The sequence below is a fragment of the Oncorhynchus mykiss genome, chromosome 17 (genome assembly GCF_057628025.1).
Source record: "Oncorhynchus mykiss isolate SJ-2025 chromosome 17, ASM5762802v1, whole genome shotgun sequence".
Lineage (NCBI taxonomy): Eukaryota > Metazoa > Chordata > Actinopteri > Salmoniformes > Salmonidae > Oncorhynchus > Oncorhynchus mykiss.
Genome location: NC_143038.1, coordinates 22,038,328 through 22,055,157, shown reverse-complemented (window position 1 = coordinate 22,055,157; position 16,830 = coordinate 22,038,328). Strand labels below are relative to the sequence as shown.

The window sequence follows — 16,830 nt, the reverse complement described above, 5'->3', positions numbered from 1 at the left end:
CAAGAACTTTGAAAGTTTATTCAAGTGCAGTCACAAAAACCTCAGAGTGCAGCCCAAATAAATGCTTCACAGAGTTCAAGTAACAGACACATCTCAACATCAACTGTTTAGAGGAGACTGCGTCAATCAGGCCTTCATGGTCAAATTACTGCAAAGAAACCACTACTAAAGGACACCGATAAGAAGAAGAGACTTGCTTGGGCCAAGAAACACGAGCAATGGACATTAGACTGGTGGAAATCTGTCCTTTAGTCTAATGATTCCAAATTTTAGATTTTTGGTTCCAACCGCCGTGTATTTGTGAGACGCAGAGTAGGTGAACGGATGATCTCCGCATGTGTGGTTCCCACCGGGAAGCATGGAGGAGGAGGTGTGATGGTGTGGGGGATGCTTTGCTGGTGACACTGTCAGTGATTTATTTAGAATTCAAGGCACATAAGGATCATATCACCTCCACCTTACCTGACACCCTAGACCTACTGAAATGTGCATACTTCCCCAATAGATCCATGGATGATGCAATTGTCATCGCACTGCACACTGCCCTATCCCATCTGGACAAATCAAATCACATTTTATTAGTCTCATGCACCGGATACAATTACAGTGAAATGCTTACTTACAAGTATGAGGATTCTGTCTTATGCACTATAGCCTGTTACCATATATGTGATTGAATATTATCTGCTGTTGGCTTGTGTGGATGTATGTATGTGTTATGCAACATAGCTGACTTGAAACATTGTTAACAGTTTCAGGGCCATGGGCCTTTCTCATGATGGAAAAATACAGAATAACATAAAAACGGACACATACAGAACGTAGTGTTGCAAACCACCGACTGTTTTTGGTTAGAACTCAAACTTAACAATAACAGAAACCAGATATGTGATAACGGTATCTAGGGAATGAGGGCATAGATCCTCGACACAGCAACAGTTACATCTATCAACTGGAGCGCCCGGGGGCTGGTACCAGCTCGGACGACAACAATCAACGATAGGCTGGGTGAGTCTAAACCACGCCCAGTCTCTACTCTGACAGGCCGGCTCAGAAGCAGGAACTATATCTGTCAGAGTATATTTATAATATCTTTGTCAAGAACAAGTTAGTTCTCTGTTTTGCCCTGCGAGGTGGGAAAGAGAGCCCGTATATACGAAAATTGCATTTACCACTTATTGCTTAGCTAATAAAAAATACATAGCATACAATCGGTGACTCATTGTCATATTTATCCTGATACCAGATTCGAATTGACGCAACCCTAACACAAGCCCTTAACCAACAATGCAGTTTTAAGAAAAGTAAGTGTTAAATAAAAAATAAAAGTAACAAATTATTAAATAGCAGCAGTAAATTAACAGTAGCGAGGCTGTATACAGGGGGTACCAGTACAGAGTCGATGTGCGGGGGCAACGGTTAGTCGAGGTAATTGATGTAATATGTATATGTAGGTTGAGTTAAAGTGACTATGCATCGACAATAAACAGAGCGTAGCAGCAGCGTAAAGGGGGGGGGGGGGGGGGGTAGAAGCTGTTAAGAAGCCTTTTGGACCTATACTTGGCGCTCTGGTACCGCTTGCCGTGCGGTAGCAGAACAGTCTATGACTAGGGTGGCTGGAGTCTTTGACAATTTTTACGGCCTTCCTCTGACATCGCCTGTGTAACGTTTCTCGTCGTAGGTGGAAGGTGAGGACCAAAACGCAGCGTGGTAAGTGTCCATAATGTTTAATAAAACACAACAGAACACTGGAACAAAACAATAAACGTGAATAAACGAAACAGTCCCGTGTGGCAACAAGCACTGACATGGAAGACAAACACCCACAACTCAAAAGTGAAACCAGGCTACCTAAGTATGATTCTCAATCAGGGACAACGATTGACAAGCTGCCTCTGATTGAGAACCATACTAGGCCGAACACAGAAATCCCAAATGATAGAAAAACGAACATAGACAACCCACCCAACTCACGCCCTGACCATACTAAAACAAAGATATAATAACAGAACTAAGGTCAGAACGTGAGAGCCTGGTATAGAGGTCCTGGATGGCATGAATGTGGGCCCCAGTAAAGTACTGGGCCGTACACACTACCCTCTGTAGTGCCTTATGGTCAGAGGCCGAGCAGTTGCTATACCAGGCAGTGATGCAACCATGCTCTCGATGCAGCTGTGCAGCTGTAGAACTTTTTGAGGATATGAGGACCCATGCCAGATCTTTTCAGTCTCCTGAGGGGGAATAGGCTTTGTCAAGCCCTCTTCACGACTGTCTTGGTGTGTTTGGACCATGATAGTTTGTTGGTGATGTGGACACCAAGGAACTTGAAGCTGTCAGCCTGCTCCACTAAAGCCCTGTCGATGAGAATGGGGGCGTGCTCGGTCCTCCTTTTTCTGTAGTCCACAATCATCAAGAGGAATACCTATGTAAGAATGCTATTAATTGACTACAGCTCAGCCTTCAACACCATAGTACCCTCCAAGCTCATCATTAAGCTCAGGGCCCTGGGTCTGAACCCCGCCCTGTGCAACTGGGTTCTATAATTCCTGACGGACCACCCCCAGGTGGTCAACGTAGGCAACAACACCTCAACTTCACTGATAAACTTCACTCAACACAGGGGCCCCACAAGGGTGCGTGCTCAGCACCTTCCTGCATCCCTGGTTCACACAAGCCTTCAATTCAATCATCAAGTTTGCAGACGACACAACAGTGGTCAGGGAGGAGGTGAGGGCCCTGGTGGAGTGGTGCCAGGAAAATAACCTCTCCCTCACCATCAACAAAACGAAGGAGCTGATCGTGGACTTCAGGGGACACCAGAGGGAGCATGCCCCCTTCCACATCGACGGGCCGCAGTGGAGAAGGTGAAAAATGGAAAGTTCCTCAACATACTCATCTGAAAATCTGAAATGGTCCACCCACACTGACAGTGTGGTGAAGAAGGCGCAATAGCGCCTCTTCAACCTCAGGAGGCTTTAGAAATTCAGCCTGGCCCCAAAGACCCTCACAAACTCTTACAGATGCACCATTGAAAGCATCCTGTCGGGCTGTATCACGGCAACTGCAGGGCCGTCTGCTCAACGCAGAAGGTTGGTGCCGTCTGCTCAACGCATCACCGGGCTCACACTGCCTGCCCTCCAGGACATCTACAGCACCCGGTGTCACAGGAAGGCCAAGAAGATCATCAAAGGACCTCAGCCACCCAAGTCACAGCCTGTTCATCCTGCTATCACCAGAAGGCGAAGTCAGTACAGGTGCAATAAAAAAGCTGGGACCGAGAGACTGAAAAACAGCTTCTATCTCAAGGCCGTCACTAGCCGGCCTCCACCCAGTACCCTTCCCTGAACTTAGTCACTGTCACTAGCCGGCTACCACCTGGTTACTCAACACTGCACCTTAGAGGCTGCTGCCTTAAGTTACATAGACATGGAACTAGGGCTGGGCGATATTGCCAAAATATTTTAACAAAATTTGACGTTATGACGGTATTTTATGTTTTTGAATAATAAAAGTTCAAAATTTGCATTATGCGTAGTGTTTGACCCTAGGGTGACCCTACATACATTCTAAGTGATTTCAATGGGTCTATATCTATTCTGATTGTTTTACACTGTTCAGTTCAACCCAAAATTATTTTCATACATTTTTGCATTTCCTGCACTCATTTCAGATCATTTCCACACTGCCACATAGGGCTACACGACTTGACCTGTGATTTAGAGCAAAACACTTCAGTGACCTGCTGGAATCATGGAAATAGAATGATTATGCAAATGATATAGTTAGAATATAATAGTGGGAACTTTGAATACAGTTTGACATGACAACAAATGAAAATGCTAGGGAGGAGTTATTGTGACAGGGTAGTTTAGTTTTTAGTTTATTTTATTAATTCGACCATTTAAAAAAAAACACACATAAAACTTGAAAAAGCCATACATGCACATGAATAAAATCATTGAGGATAACACAATAAAGTCTGGGACTTATTTCCATTGTGGTCCTCTAAAGGAACCAAAGTGTTAACAAGCGTTTCCTAGGGGACCCTATAATCTTTGGCTGCATTGAAAGTTCTCTCTTAGCCACTTCATATAGCTGACATTCTTGCTTCACATATTCCTCTTTGAATTAGAAGATACTGTTGCACAAAAAAAAAACATTTAGATGTAGGTCTACACTATCACTGGTAGTATCAGGCTGTATACCGATAGCTTTGACTCAGTACATTTATTAGTTAGCTAGCAAGCAATTCGCATTAGCAGCTAACAAGGTTTAGGCCTAGCAGTTTGCAGATGGAAGAAAAAAAACAGAATAGTGTAATTATAGAACACTTGTGGATTAATATTAAGAAGCAAAGTGAAAATAGCATTGTTGTCATCAACATTGTTTCATGTGCTGCATTGACCATGCAGAGGCTGAAAGCAAGTGTCGAGGTAGAGGAACAACAAAAAGCTGGACACATTACATTTTTAAAGCTTTTTTCTGATAACTAGTTCATTGCATTCGCCCATAGAGCCCAGTTTCAGAATATCTCCATGTGTCCCAGCTGCTTGCCGTAGTTTTGAAGTATTCGCCAAAACCAGATCTTATTTTAGGGCATTTTTCACCCTGCCAGTTCCTATTAGTTCTACTGAGCACCGTGGAACCAACTCACCTAATGAACGTTTTATTCCCAGCCCATTGTTCTGCCTCAAAATGCCAGTTCGCTATTGTTGGCACTGGGAACTGCCCTTGTTAACCTTGTAGGCTTACCTCGGGTAATTTCTTTGTTTATGGCTACTTGGTGAGCATCTCACTGTTCGCCTTGGTACACGTTGTGTTGACACACAGTGCTAGAGTTGGCTGGCACATAGCAATCAAATTTAAAATATTTTCTGCCCATGGTTAACCATCTATTTTTTCAGAGAAATGTGTAAAACCTAAACAAATGCATGTCCCTGTTCTCTTTTTTAAGTTGTGGATGATTTATATAGTCAGAATATTTTTTTAAAATTAAGAATATTTTTTTTAAATTAAGAAATAACCTTATATGCGTAAATCTGTTAATTCGTATGCATAATATTGAGCAAACGCTGCGCAGGTTCACTGATTTGCAAACCAAAGGGATAGGTCTAGCTCATTGATTTATAGATCGGACACAGTTGTTACCTCAGATTATGAGCCTAGCAAGTGTGGCGAAACAGGTATGTAGTACCCACAGAATGCCACAGGGAGGAACAAGAGCGCTATAAACCCATAACCTATTTTAGCCTTAAGGTAGGGTAGCCTTGATCACTTTTAGAAACTGTTTTAGTGATAATATTGTTAGTACATACCATTTAAGTTCTAAATAGCACTTTTTAAATCAACCTATGTATGCATTTTTGCAGTTTGTTTTATTAGTTATTTTATGATATTTATTATTGCAAGGCAGACCACTTTATAAACAAGCCACACTATATGTTTTATTTTTTGAACTGGGTATGTCCAATAGATGGCAGCATAAGTCTATGAAAAATCAGTTATAGTCGACAAGCAGCAATATGATTGACATAAAATAGAATGCAACCAGACTATATGTGCCATGATTTTCTAAAATGGTCACTCTTTACTTCACAGTTATATATATATATATATTAGACACATAGTGCCAGTCAAAAGTTTGGATACACCTACTCATTCCAGGGTTTTTCTTGATTTTTACTATTTTCTACATTGTAGAATTATAGTGAAGACATCAAAACTAGGAAATAACACATGGAATAATGTAGTAACCAAAAATATTTTATATTTGAGATTCTTTAAAGTAGCCACCTGTTGCCTTGATGACTCCTTTGCACACTCTTGGCATTCTCTCAACCAGCTTCATGAGGTCACCTGGAATGCATTTCAATTTTGTTAAAAGTTCATTTGTGGAATTTCTTTCCTTAATGCATTTGAGCCAATCAGTTGTGTTGTGACAAGGTAGGGGTGGTATACAGAAGATCACCCTATTTGGTAATAGACCAAGTCCATATTATGGCAAGAACAGCTCAAATAAGCAAAGAGAAATGACAGTCTATCATTACTTTAAGACATGAAGGTAAGTCAATCTGGAAAATGTCAAGAACTTTGAAAGTTTATTCAAGTGGAGTCGCAAAAGCCATCAAGTGCTATGATGAAACTGGCTCTAATGAGGACCGCCACAGGAGAAGCAGAGTAGGTGAATGGATAACCTCCGCATGTATGGTTCCCACTGGGGAGCATGGAGAAGGAGGTGTGATGGTGTAGGGGTGCTTTGCTGTGATTTATTTAGAATTCAAGGCACACTTAACCAGCATGGCTACCACAGCATTCTGCAGCGATACGCCATCCCATCTGGTTCGTGCTTAGTGGGACTATCATTTGTTTTTCAACAGGACAATGACCCAAAACACACCTCCAGGCTGTGTAAGGGCTATTTGACCAAGAAGGAGAGTGACGGAGTGCTGCATCAGATGACCTGGCCCGACCTCAACCCAGATGGTTTGGGATGAGTTGGATCGCAGAGTGAAGAAAAAGCAGCCAACAAGTGCTAGGCATATGTGGGAACACCTTCAAGACTGTTGGAAAAGCATTCTAGATGAAGCTGGTTGACAGAATGCAAAGCTGTCATTAAGGCAAAGGGTGGCTACTTTGAAGAATCTAAAATCTAAAATAGATTTAGATTTGTTTAACACTTTTTTTGGTTACTACATGATTCCATATGTGTTATTTCATCGTTTTGATGTCTTCACTATTATTTTACAATGTAGAACATAGTAAAAATAAAAACCCTTGAAAGAGTAGGTGTGTCCAAACTGGTACTATGTGTGTGTATACGCAGACTCCACCCATACCATCTTTGTGGAGATGGTGTATCGCTGCAGCATACAGTGCCTTGCGAAAGTATTCGGCCCCCTTGAACTTTGCGACCTTTTGCCACATTTCAGGCTTTAACCATAAAGATCCCTCTAAACTTTCAGCTCATACAAGGAGAAGACTGATCAGAGATGCAGCCAAGAGGCCCATGATCACTCTGGATGTACTGCAGAGATCTACAGCTGAGGTGGGAGACTCTGTCCATAGGACAACAATCAGTCGTATATTGCACAAATCTGGCCTTTATGGAAGAGTGGCAAGAAGAAATCCATTTCTTAAAGATATCCATAAAAAGTGTTGGTTAAAGTTTGTAACAAGCCACCTGGGAGACACACCAAACATGTGGAAGAAGGTGCTCTGGTCAGACGAAACCAAAATTGAACTTTTTGGCAACAATGCAAAACGTTATGTTTGGCGTAAAAGCAACACAGCTCATCACCCTGAACACACCATCCCCACTGTCAAACATGGTGGTGGCAGCATCATGGTTTGGGCCTGCTTTTCTTCAGCAGGGACAGGGAAGATGGTTAAAATTGATGGGAAGATGGATGGAGCCAAATACAGGACCATTCTGGAAGAAAACCTGATGGAGTCTGCAAAAGACCTGAGACTGGGACGGAGATTTGTCTTCCAACAAGACAATGATCCAAAACATAAAGCAAAATCTACAATGGAATGGTTCAAAAATAAACATATCCAGGTGTTAGAATGGCCAAGTCAAAGTCCAGACCTGAATCCAATCGAGAATCTGTGGAAAGAACTGAAAACTGCTGTTCACAAATGCTCTCCATCCAACCTCACTGAGCTCGAGCTGTTTTGCAAGGAGGAATGGGAAAAAATTTCAGTCTCTCGATGTGCAAAACTGATAGAGACATACCCCAAGCGACTTACAGCTGTAATCGCAGCAAAAGGTGGCGCTACAAAGTATTAACTTAAGGGGGCTGAATAATTTTGCACGCCCAATTTTTCAGTTTTTGATTTGTTAAAAAAGTTTGAAATATCCAATAAATGTCGTTTAACTTCATGATTGTGTCCCACTTGTTGTTGATTCTTCACAAAAAAATACAGTTTTATATCTTTATGTTTGAAGCCTGAAATGTGGCAAAAGGTCGCAAAGTTCAAGGGGGCCGAATACTTTCGCAAGGCACTGTAACTATATATGTGTGTGTGTGTGTGTGTGTGTGTGTGTGTGTATATATATATATATATGTGTGTGTATATATATATATGTGTGTGTGTGTGTGTGTGTGTGTATGTATGTATGTATATATATATATATATATATATATATATATATATATATATATATATATATATACACGCACACAACACACAGTGGGGAGAACAAGTATTTGATACACTGCCGATTTTGCAGGTATTCCTACGTACAAAGCATGTAGAGGTCTGTAATTGTTATCATAGGTACACTTCAACTGTGAGAGACGGAATCTAAAACAAAAATCCAGAAAATCACATTGTATGATTTGGAGGTGTAGCTGTGGGTGTATTTCAAGGCCTACCTTCAAACTCAGTGCCTCTTTGCTTGACATCATGGGAAAATCAAAAGAAATCAGGCAAGACCTCAGAAAATAAATTGTAGCCCTCCACAAGTCTGGTTCATCCCTGGGAGCAATTTCCAAACACCTGAAGGTACCACGTTCATCTGTACAAACAATAGTATGCAAGTATAAACATCATGGGACCACGCAGCCGTCATACCACTCAGGAAGGAGACGTGTTCTGTCTCCTAGAGATGCACTTTTCGCACCAAAGTACGTTAACAACAGCAAAGGACCTTGTGAAGTTGCTGGAGGAAACGGGTACAAAAGTATTTATATTCACAGTAAAACGAGTCCTATATCTACATAACCTGAAAGGCTGCTCAGAAAGGAAGAAGCCACTGCTCCAAAACCGCCATAAAAAAGCCAGACTACGGTTTGTAACTGTACATGGGGACAAAGATCGTACTTTTTGGTGCTAAGTTTCATCACATGTTACCGCAGAAATGGACTCAACCGCACAAATGCCCATTCACATTTGTTTGGTGAAAACAGTAGGATAATTACACATGTAGTTAGTCCATTCTAAATCAAATCAAATCAAATTTTATTTGTCACATACACATGGTTAGCAGATGTTAATTCCGAGTGTAGCGAAATGCTTGTGCTTCTAGTTCCGACAATGCAGTAATAACCAACAAGTAATCTAACTAACAATTCCAAAACTACTGTCTTATACACAGTGTAAGGGGATAAAGAATATGTACATAAGGATATATGAATGAGTGATGGTACAGAGCAGCATAGGCAAGATACAGTAGATGGTATCGAGTACAGTATATACATATGAGATGAGTATGTAAACAAAGTGGCATAGTTAAAGAGGCTAGTGATACATGTATTACATAAGGATACAGTCGATGATATAGAGTACAGTATATACGTATGCATATGAGATGAATAATGTAGGGTAAGTAACATTATATAAGGTAGCATTGTTTAAAGTGGCTAGTGATATATTTACATCGTTTCCCATCAATTCCCATTATTAAAGTGGCTGGAGTTGAGTCAGTGTGTGGGCAGCAGCCACTCAATGTTAGTGGTGGCTGTTTAACAGTCTGATGGCCTTGAGATAGAAGCTGTTTTTCAGTCTCTCGGTCCCAGCTTTGATGCACCTGTACTGACCTCGCCTTCTGGATGATAGCGGGGTGAACAGGCAGTGGCTCGGGTGGTTGTTGTCCTTGATGATCTTTATGGCCTTCCTGTGACATCGGGTGGTGTAGGTGTCCTGGAGGGCAGGTAGTTTGCCCCCGGTGATGCGTTGTGCAGACCTCACTACCCTCTGAAGAGCCTTACGGTTGTGGGCGGAGCAGTTGCCGTACCAGGCAGTGATTGTGCATCTGTAGAAGTTTGTGAGTGCTTTTGGTGACAAGCCGAATTTCTTCAGCCTCCTGAGGTTGAAGAGGCGCTGCTGCGCCTTCTTCACGATGCTGTCTGTGTGGGTGGACCAATTCAGTTTGTCTGTGATGTGTACGCCGAGGAACTTAAAACTTACTACCCTCTCCACTACTGTTCCATCGATGTGGATAGGGGGGTGTTCCCTCTGCTGTTTCCTGAAGTCCACAATCATCTCCTTAGTTTTGTTGACGTTGAGTGTGAGGTTATTTTCCTGACATCACACTCCGAGGGCCCTCACCTCCTCTCTGTAGGCTGTCTCGTCGTTGTTGGTAATCAAGCCTACCACTGTTGTGTCGTCCGCAAACTTGATGATTGAGTTGGAGGCGTGCGTGGCCACGCAGTCGTGGGTGAACAGGGAGTACAGGAGAGGGCTCAGAACGCACCCTTGTGGGGCCCCAGTGTTGAGGATCAGCGGGGTGGAGATGTTGTTACCTACCCTCACCACCTGGGGGCGGCCCGTCAGGAAGTCCAGTACCCAGTTGCACAGGGCGGGGTCGAGACCCAGGGTCTCGAGCTTGATGACGAGTTTTGAGGGTACTATGGTGTTAAATGCTGAGCTGTAGTCGATGAACAGCATTCTCACATAGGTATTCCTCTTGTCCAGATGGGTTAGGGCAGTGTGGTTGAGATTGCATCGTCTAGTAAGTCACACTAAGTATTTTTTCTTTTTTTACACTTCTTTTACCAGGTAAGTTGACTGAACACATTCTCATTTACAGCAACAACCTGGGGAATAGTTACAGGGTAGAGGAGGGGGGATGAATGAGCCAATTGTAAGCTGGAGATGATTAGGTAACCATGATGGTATGAGGGCGAGATTGGGAATTTAGCCAGGACACCAGGGTTAACACCTCTACTCTTACAATAAGTGCCATGGGATCTTTAGTGATCACAGAGTCAGGACACCTGCTTAATGTCCAAAAGACAGAACCCTACACAGGGCAATGTCCCCAAACACTGCCTTGGCGCATTTTTAGACCAGAGCAAAGGGTACCTCTTACTGGCCCTCCAACACCACTTCCAGCAGCATCTGGTCTCCCATCCAGGGACTGACCAGGACCAACCCTGCTTAGCTTCAGAAGCAAGCCAGCAGTGGGATGCAGGGTGGTATGCTGCTGGTCTAAGTAACAACAGTTTCATTAATCTGGAGCGTACCAATTAGTTTTTTTACAGAGTGCCACTTCAGTCTGAAAATATTAACACCTGTACGGATCTATCTAATCATTGTGATCCAGATTGATGAGTCAGAAGTGCATGATAGGAAATATATTTGTGTAGTCTGACCTATAATGGCCCTCACACAGTGCTTTGCCGCATAGGGCCAACTAAGGCAGGTGTTTACCAAACCGTTTGATACTAGAGTAATGAAAATCCCCAATGGGAGTAATGTTTTTTTTACATTTATTTTGTTTTGTTCCTCTGTTACAATTTTGTATTCATCAATATCGTTGTCACTTTCTTTCCATCTGTTTTAGCCTCAACACTTTGGAGGGGAAATTGGTTTTGTGATGGTAACGTGGCTGGTTGATTGTTGCCACTGAAAATGAGAGGACAGTCCTTTTATGGCTGACCTCTACATTGAGAGCAGTGATGTAGTGGTAAAAAGTTTTTTATGTAAACTCTTATCGCCAGTCTCTGTGAAAAAAGTAACACTCTCTATACTTTTAATGAATTTTTTCCACAAAAAGTGGGTAAACTGTGTTTACTTGCGTTTACCCTCCAATACACCACTGATTGGAAGGCTTTCATGATTCGGGCCCTGTGGTCGTCTCTTAAAGGGCCAGCCTGTTTGAGTGCTAACAAGACTGGCAGTCCCTAAGTGTGCGATATAACTTCTCAAACTGCTCACATTTAGACTTTAATATTAGAGCAAATGAGCCACTCACTGGAATTCTGTAAATGCATGGCCCTGGAGTGCTTGGAGAATACTGCCAGCCTTTTTACAGTATTCATTGTGTTTCAATGTTTCTGAAATGGCATTTTAACTGTTTGTGTGAGTTGGCAACTCCGTCCGTCCTTGATCTCTTGCTGTTTTTCTTTTACGACCGTTTTACAGGAGAGATTGATTTTGTGAGGTCCTACCAATTCTTTAATTGTCCCATAAACATTTTTCTACTTTATTTTCTCATTCTTTTACAGAATAAGCACTGGCTCACACATCCAATGTAGTTTTACTACCTGGCCTGAGATACATTTTTTTAAAAAGGGCCATATCTAGAAACTTGTTCTGGGAAGAACTTGACTACACTCTTCGAGCTTAGATCTTTCTAAAGAAAAGGTTACACGAAGAAAACCAGGCACTGCGTTCCGTTGACATGCTGACCCGCTAACAAACAGTGCTCTCTTTTCCTCTCTGAATTCTATGCTGTACTCCGTAGACCGGTCGCATTCATTCCCCTCGCCCCTTCTTTCCAGCGCTGGCTGCCTTTCCTTCCGTCCACTGTGATGCAAGCAATTAAGTCGAGCTTGAATATGGAGTGGAACTGGAACACCTTGTCCAGAAGTGAATCATTGAAAGAACACTATGAGCAACATGTTCACTATGATGTCTTAAATTGCTCCTCTGTGTAGCACATTAATTTTAAGTCTAGAATGTTATAGTAGTTCATGAGCCATTGCCATTTGACTGGCAACTTAGGGATAACACTTAGCACAGAGTTGTCAATGGAATTGTTCCCCTTTCCTTTTGATTTCCTCTTAGTGGCTTTCCCTCTTGCCAAAAAAACAGAAATGGGCCACATTTTTAAGTCCAGTTGTAAACTGACCACAATGCCTCCCAGTTGTCTGTCCTTTCTCCTAATGTGTGTATTTGTTCACTTTCCATCATGGATTTAATGACTGGTCTGAGAAATGTGTTGGAAACTCTCTTTGTATGCATTGTACACCAATCTAATTCAATTATTTTAAATGAGTGTGGAGGAGTATACAAGTGCACACCGATAATAATAAGTGGACCGATAATTGGAATGCAAGGTGGGTCTCTTGAGGTTAAGTTGTCTTAGTGGCTTGTATCCTTTCCTTTTTACTCAACATGTTATTTTTTTATTGACCATTTTGCATTTTAATAAGTGTTGATAGTGAGTTGTGTAAATAGCAGGGTAGACTGTACATTCTTCAGGAATTTGTTTTTACAACCATGTCAGTGCAAGTTTGTCATGTTGTCTTGTCTCTGTCCTTTCCCTTCACCCTGTCTCCCTCTGCTGGTCGTTGTTATGTTACCTTTTCTCCCCCTCTTTTCCCCAGCTGTGCCTTGTCTCCTCCTAATTACCCATTCACCCCGTTCCCCACCTGTTCCCTTTTTCCCTCTGATTAGGTCCCTATATCTGTCTCTGTTTCTGCTCCTGTCCTTGTCGGATTCTTGTTTGTTTGTTTGTGTCATTCATGCCTGAACCAGACTGTCGTCATGTTTGCTGTAACCTTGTCCTGTCCTGTCGGAATCTGCCGGTCCATCTGAGCCTACCTGTGTGTGGTAATTAAAGAAGCTCTGTTTAAGTTGATTCGCTTTTGGGTCCTCATTCACGCACCGTAACAGAAGAATCCGACCAAGAATGGACCCAGCGACTTCGGATCCTCTCCACTCAGCCGTCGAGATCCAGGGAGCGATGCTAGGCAGACACAAGCAGGAATTGTCTGCTGCTCGACATGCCGTTGAGACCCTGGCCACCCAAGTCTCCAACCTCACAGAACAGGTTCACCATCTCTGCCTCGATCCACCGGCCACTTCCAGGGCTTTCGAATCTCCGGAGCCCAGAATCAATAACCCGCCGTGTTACTCTGGGGAGCCCACTGAATGCCGCTCGTTCCTCACCCAGTGTGATATTGTGTTTTCTCTCCAGCCCAACACTTACTCCAGGAGCACTGCTCGTGTCGCCTACGTCATATCTCTCCTTATTGGACGGGCTCGTGAGTGGGGCACGGCAATCTGGGAGGCAAGGGCTGAGTGTATTAACCAGTATCAAGACTTTAAGGAGGAGATGATACGGGTTTTTGATCGATCTGTTTTTGGGGAGGAGGCTTCCAGGGCCCTGTCTTCCCTATGTCAAGGCAATCGATCCATAACAGACTACTCTATTGAGTTTCGCACTCTTGCTGTCTCCAGTGGCTGGAACGAGCCGGCCTTGCTCGCTCGTCTTCTGGAGGGTTTCCGCGCAGAGGTAAAGGATGAGATTCTCTCCCGGGAGGTTCCTTCCAGCGTGGATTCCTTGATTGAACTCGCTATTCGCATTGAGCGACGGGTTGATCTTCGTCACCGAGCTCGTGGAAAGGAGCTCGCGCTCTCCGTCGCCTCCCTCTCCGCATCACTACCATCTTCCTCTGCCGGCTCGGGTGCTGAGCCCATGCAGCTGGGAGGTATCCGCATCTCGACTAAGGAGAGGGAACGGAGAATCACCAACCGCCTCTGTCTCTATTGCGGTTCCGCTGGTCATTTTGCCACTTCATGTCCAGTAAAAGGCCAGAGCTCGTCAGTAGCGGAGGGCTACTGGTGAGCGCTACTACTCCTGTCTCTCCTTCAAGATCCTGTACTACCTTGTCGGTCCATCTACGCTGGACCGGTTCGTCAGCTTCCTGCAGTGCCTTAATAGACTCTGGGGCGGAGGGCTGTTTTATGGACGAGACCTGGGCTCGGGAACATGACATTCCTCTCAGACAGTTAAAGGAGCCCACGGCCTTGTTCGCCCTGGATGGTAGTCCTCTCCCCAGGATTCAGCGTGAGACGCTACCTTTAACCCTCACTGTTTCTGGTAATCATAGTGAAACCATTTCTTTTTTAATTTTTCGTTCACCTTTTACACCTGTTGTTTTGGGCCATCCCTGGCTAGTTTGTCATAATCCTTCCATTAATTGGTCTAGTAATTCTATCCTCTCCTGGAACGTCTCTTGTCATGTGAAATGTTTAATGTCTGCTATCCCTCCTGTTTCCTCTGTCTCTTCTTCACAGGAGGAGCCTGGTGATTTGACAGGGGTGCCGGAGGAATATCACGATCTGCGCACGGTGTTCAGTCGGTCCAGGGCCACCTCTCTTCCTCCACACCGGTCGTATGATTGTAGTATTGATCTCCTTCCGGGAACCACCCCCCCCCGGGGTAGACTATACTCTCTGTCGGCTCCCGAACGTAAGGCTCTCGAAGATTATTTGTCTGTAGCTCTTGACGCCGGTACCATAGTCCCCTCCTCCTCTCCCGCCGGAGCGGGGTTTTTTTTTGTCAAGAAGAAGGACGGGTCTCTGCGCCCCTGCATAGATTATCGAGGGCTGAATGACATAACAGTGAAGAATCGTTATCCGCTTCCTCTTATGTCTTCAGCCTTCGAGATCCTGCAGGGAGCCAGGTTTTTCACTAAGTTGGACCTTCGTAACGCTTACCATCTCGTGCGCATCAGGGAGGGGGACGAGTGGAAGACGGCGTTTAACACTCCGTTAGGGCACTTTGAATACCGGGTTCTTCCTTTCGGCCTCGCTAACGCTCCAGCTGTCTTTCAGGCATTAGTCAATGATGTCCTGAGAGACATGCTGAACATCTTTGTTTTCGTTTACCTTGACGATATCCTGATTTTTTCACCGTCACTCCAGATTCATGTTCAGCACGTTCGACGTGTCCTCCAGCGCCTTTTAGAGAATTGTCTTTTCGTGAAGGCTGAGAAGTGCACTTTTCATGCCTCCTCCGTCACATTTCTCGGTTCTGTTATTTCCGCTGAAGGCATTAAGATGGATCCCGCTAAGGTCCAAGCTGTCATTGATTGGCCCGTCCCTAAGTCACGCGTCGAGCTGCAGCGCTTTCTCGGCTTCGCGAACTTCTATCGTCGTTTCATTCGTAATTTCGGTCAGGTGGCAGCTCCTCTCACAGCCCTTACTTCTGTCAAGACGTGCTTTAAGTGGTCCGTTTCCGCCCAGGGAGCTTTTGATCTCCTCAAGAATCGTTTTACATCCGCTCCTATCCTTGTTACACCTGACGTCTCTAGACAGTTCGTTGTCGAGGTTGACGCGTCAGAGGTGGGAGTGGGAGCCATCCTTTCTCAGCGCTCCCTCTCTGACGACAAGGTCCACCCATGCGCGTATTTTTCTCATCGCCTGTCGCCGTCGGAACGTAACTATGATGTGGGTAACCGCGAACTGCTCGCCATCCGGTTAGCCCTAGGCGAATGGCGACAGTGGTTGGAGGGGGCGACCGTTCCTTTTGTCGTTTGGACTGACCATAGGAACCTTGAGTACATCCGTTCTGCCAAACGACTTAATGCGCGTCAGGCGCGTTGGGCGCTGTTTTTCGCTCGTTTCGAGTTCGTGATTTCTTATCGTCCGGGCTCTAAGAACACCAAGCCTGATGCTTTGTCTCGTCTCTTCAGTTCTTCAGTAGCCTCCACTGACCCCGAGGGGATTCTCCCTGAGGGGCGTGTTGTCGGGTTGACTGTCTGGGGAATTGAGAGGCAGGTAAAGCAAGCACTCACTCAAACTCCGTCGCCGCGCGCTTGTCCTAGGAACCTTCTTTTCGTTCCCGTTCCTACTCGTCTGGCCGTTCTTCAGTGGGCTCACTCTGCCAAGTTAGCCGGTCACCCTGGCGTTCGGGGTACGCTTGCTTCCATTCGCCAGCGTTTCTGGTGGCCCACCCGGGAGCATGACACGCGTCGTTTCGTGGCTGCTTGTTCGGTCTGCGCGCAGACTAAGTCCGGTAACTCTCCTCCTGCCGGCCGTCTCAGGCCGCTTCCTATTCCCTCTCGACCGTGGTCTCACATCGCCTTAGATTTTGTCACCGGACTGCCTTCGTCAGCGGGGAAGACTGTTATTCTTACGGTTGTCGATAGGTTCTCTAAGGCGGCTCATTTCATTCCCCTTGCTAAGCTTCCTTCTGCTAAAGAGACGGCACAAATCATCATCGAGAATGTTTTCAGAATTCATGGCCTTCCGTCAGACGTCGTTTCGGACAGAGGTCCGCAATTCACGTCTCAATTTTGGAGGGAGTTTTGCCGTTTGATTGGGGCTTCCGTCAGTCTCTCTTCCGGCTTTCACCCCCAGTCTAACGGT

At 44.6% G+C, this 16,830-nt stretch overlaps 1 long non-coding RNA gene across 1 annotated transcript in view; it reads right to left on the bottom strand.

Moving 5' to 3' along the window:
* LOC149975859 (uncharacterized) overlaps positions 1–16,830 on the bottom strand; it is a 944,026-nt gene that overhangs the window by 17,044 nt on the left and 910,152 nt on the right. The gene's annotated exons all lie outside the window — the stretch shown is intronic.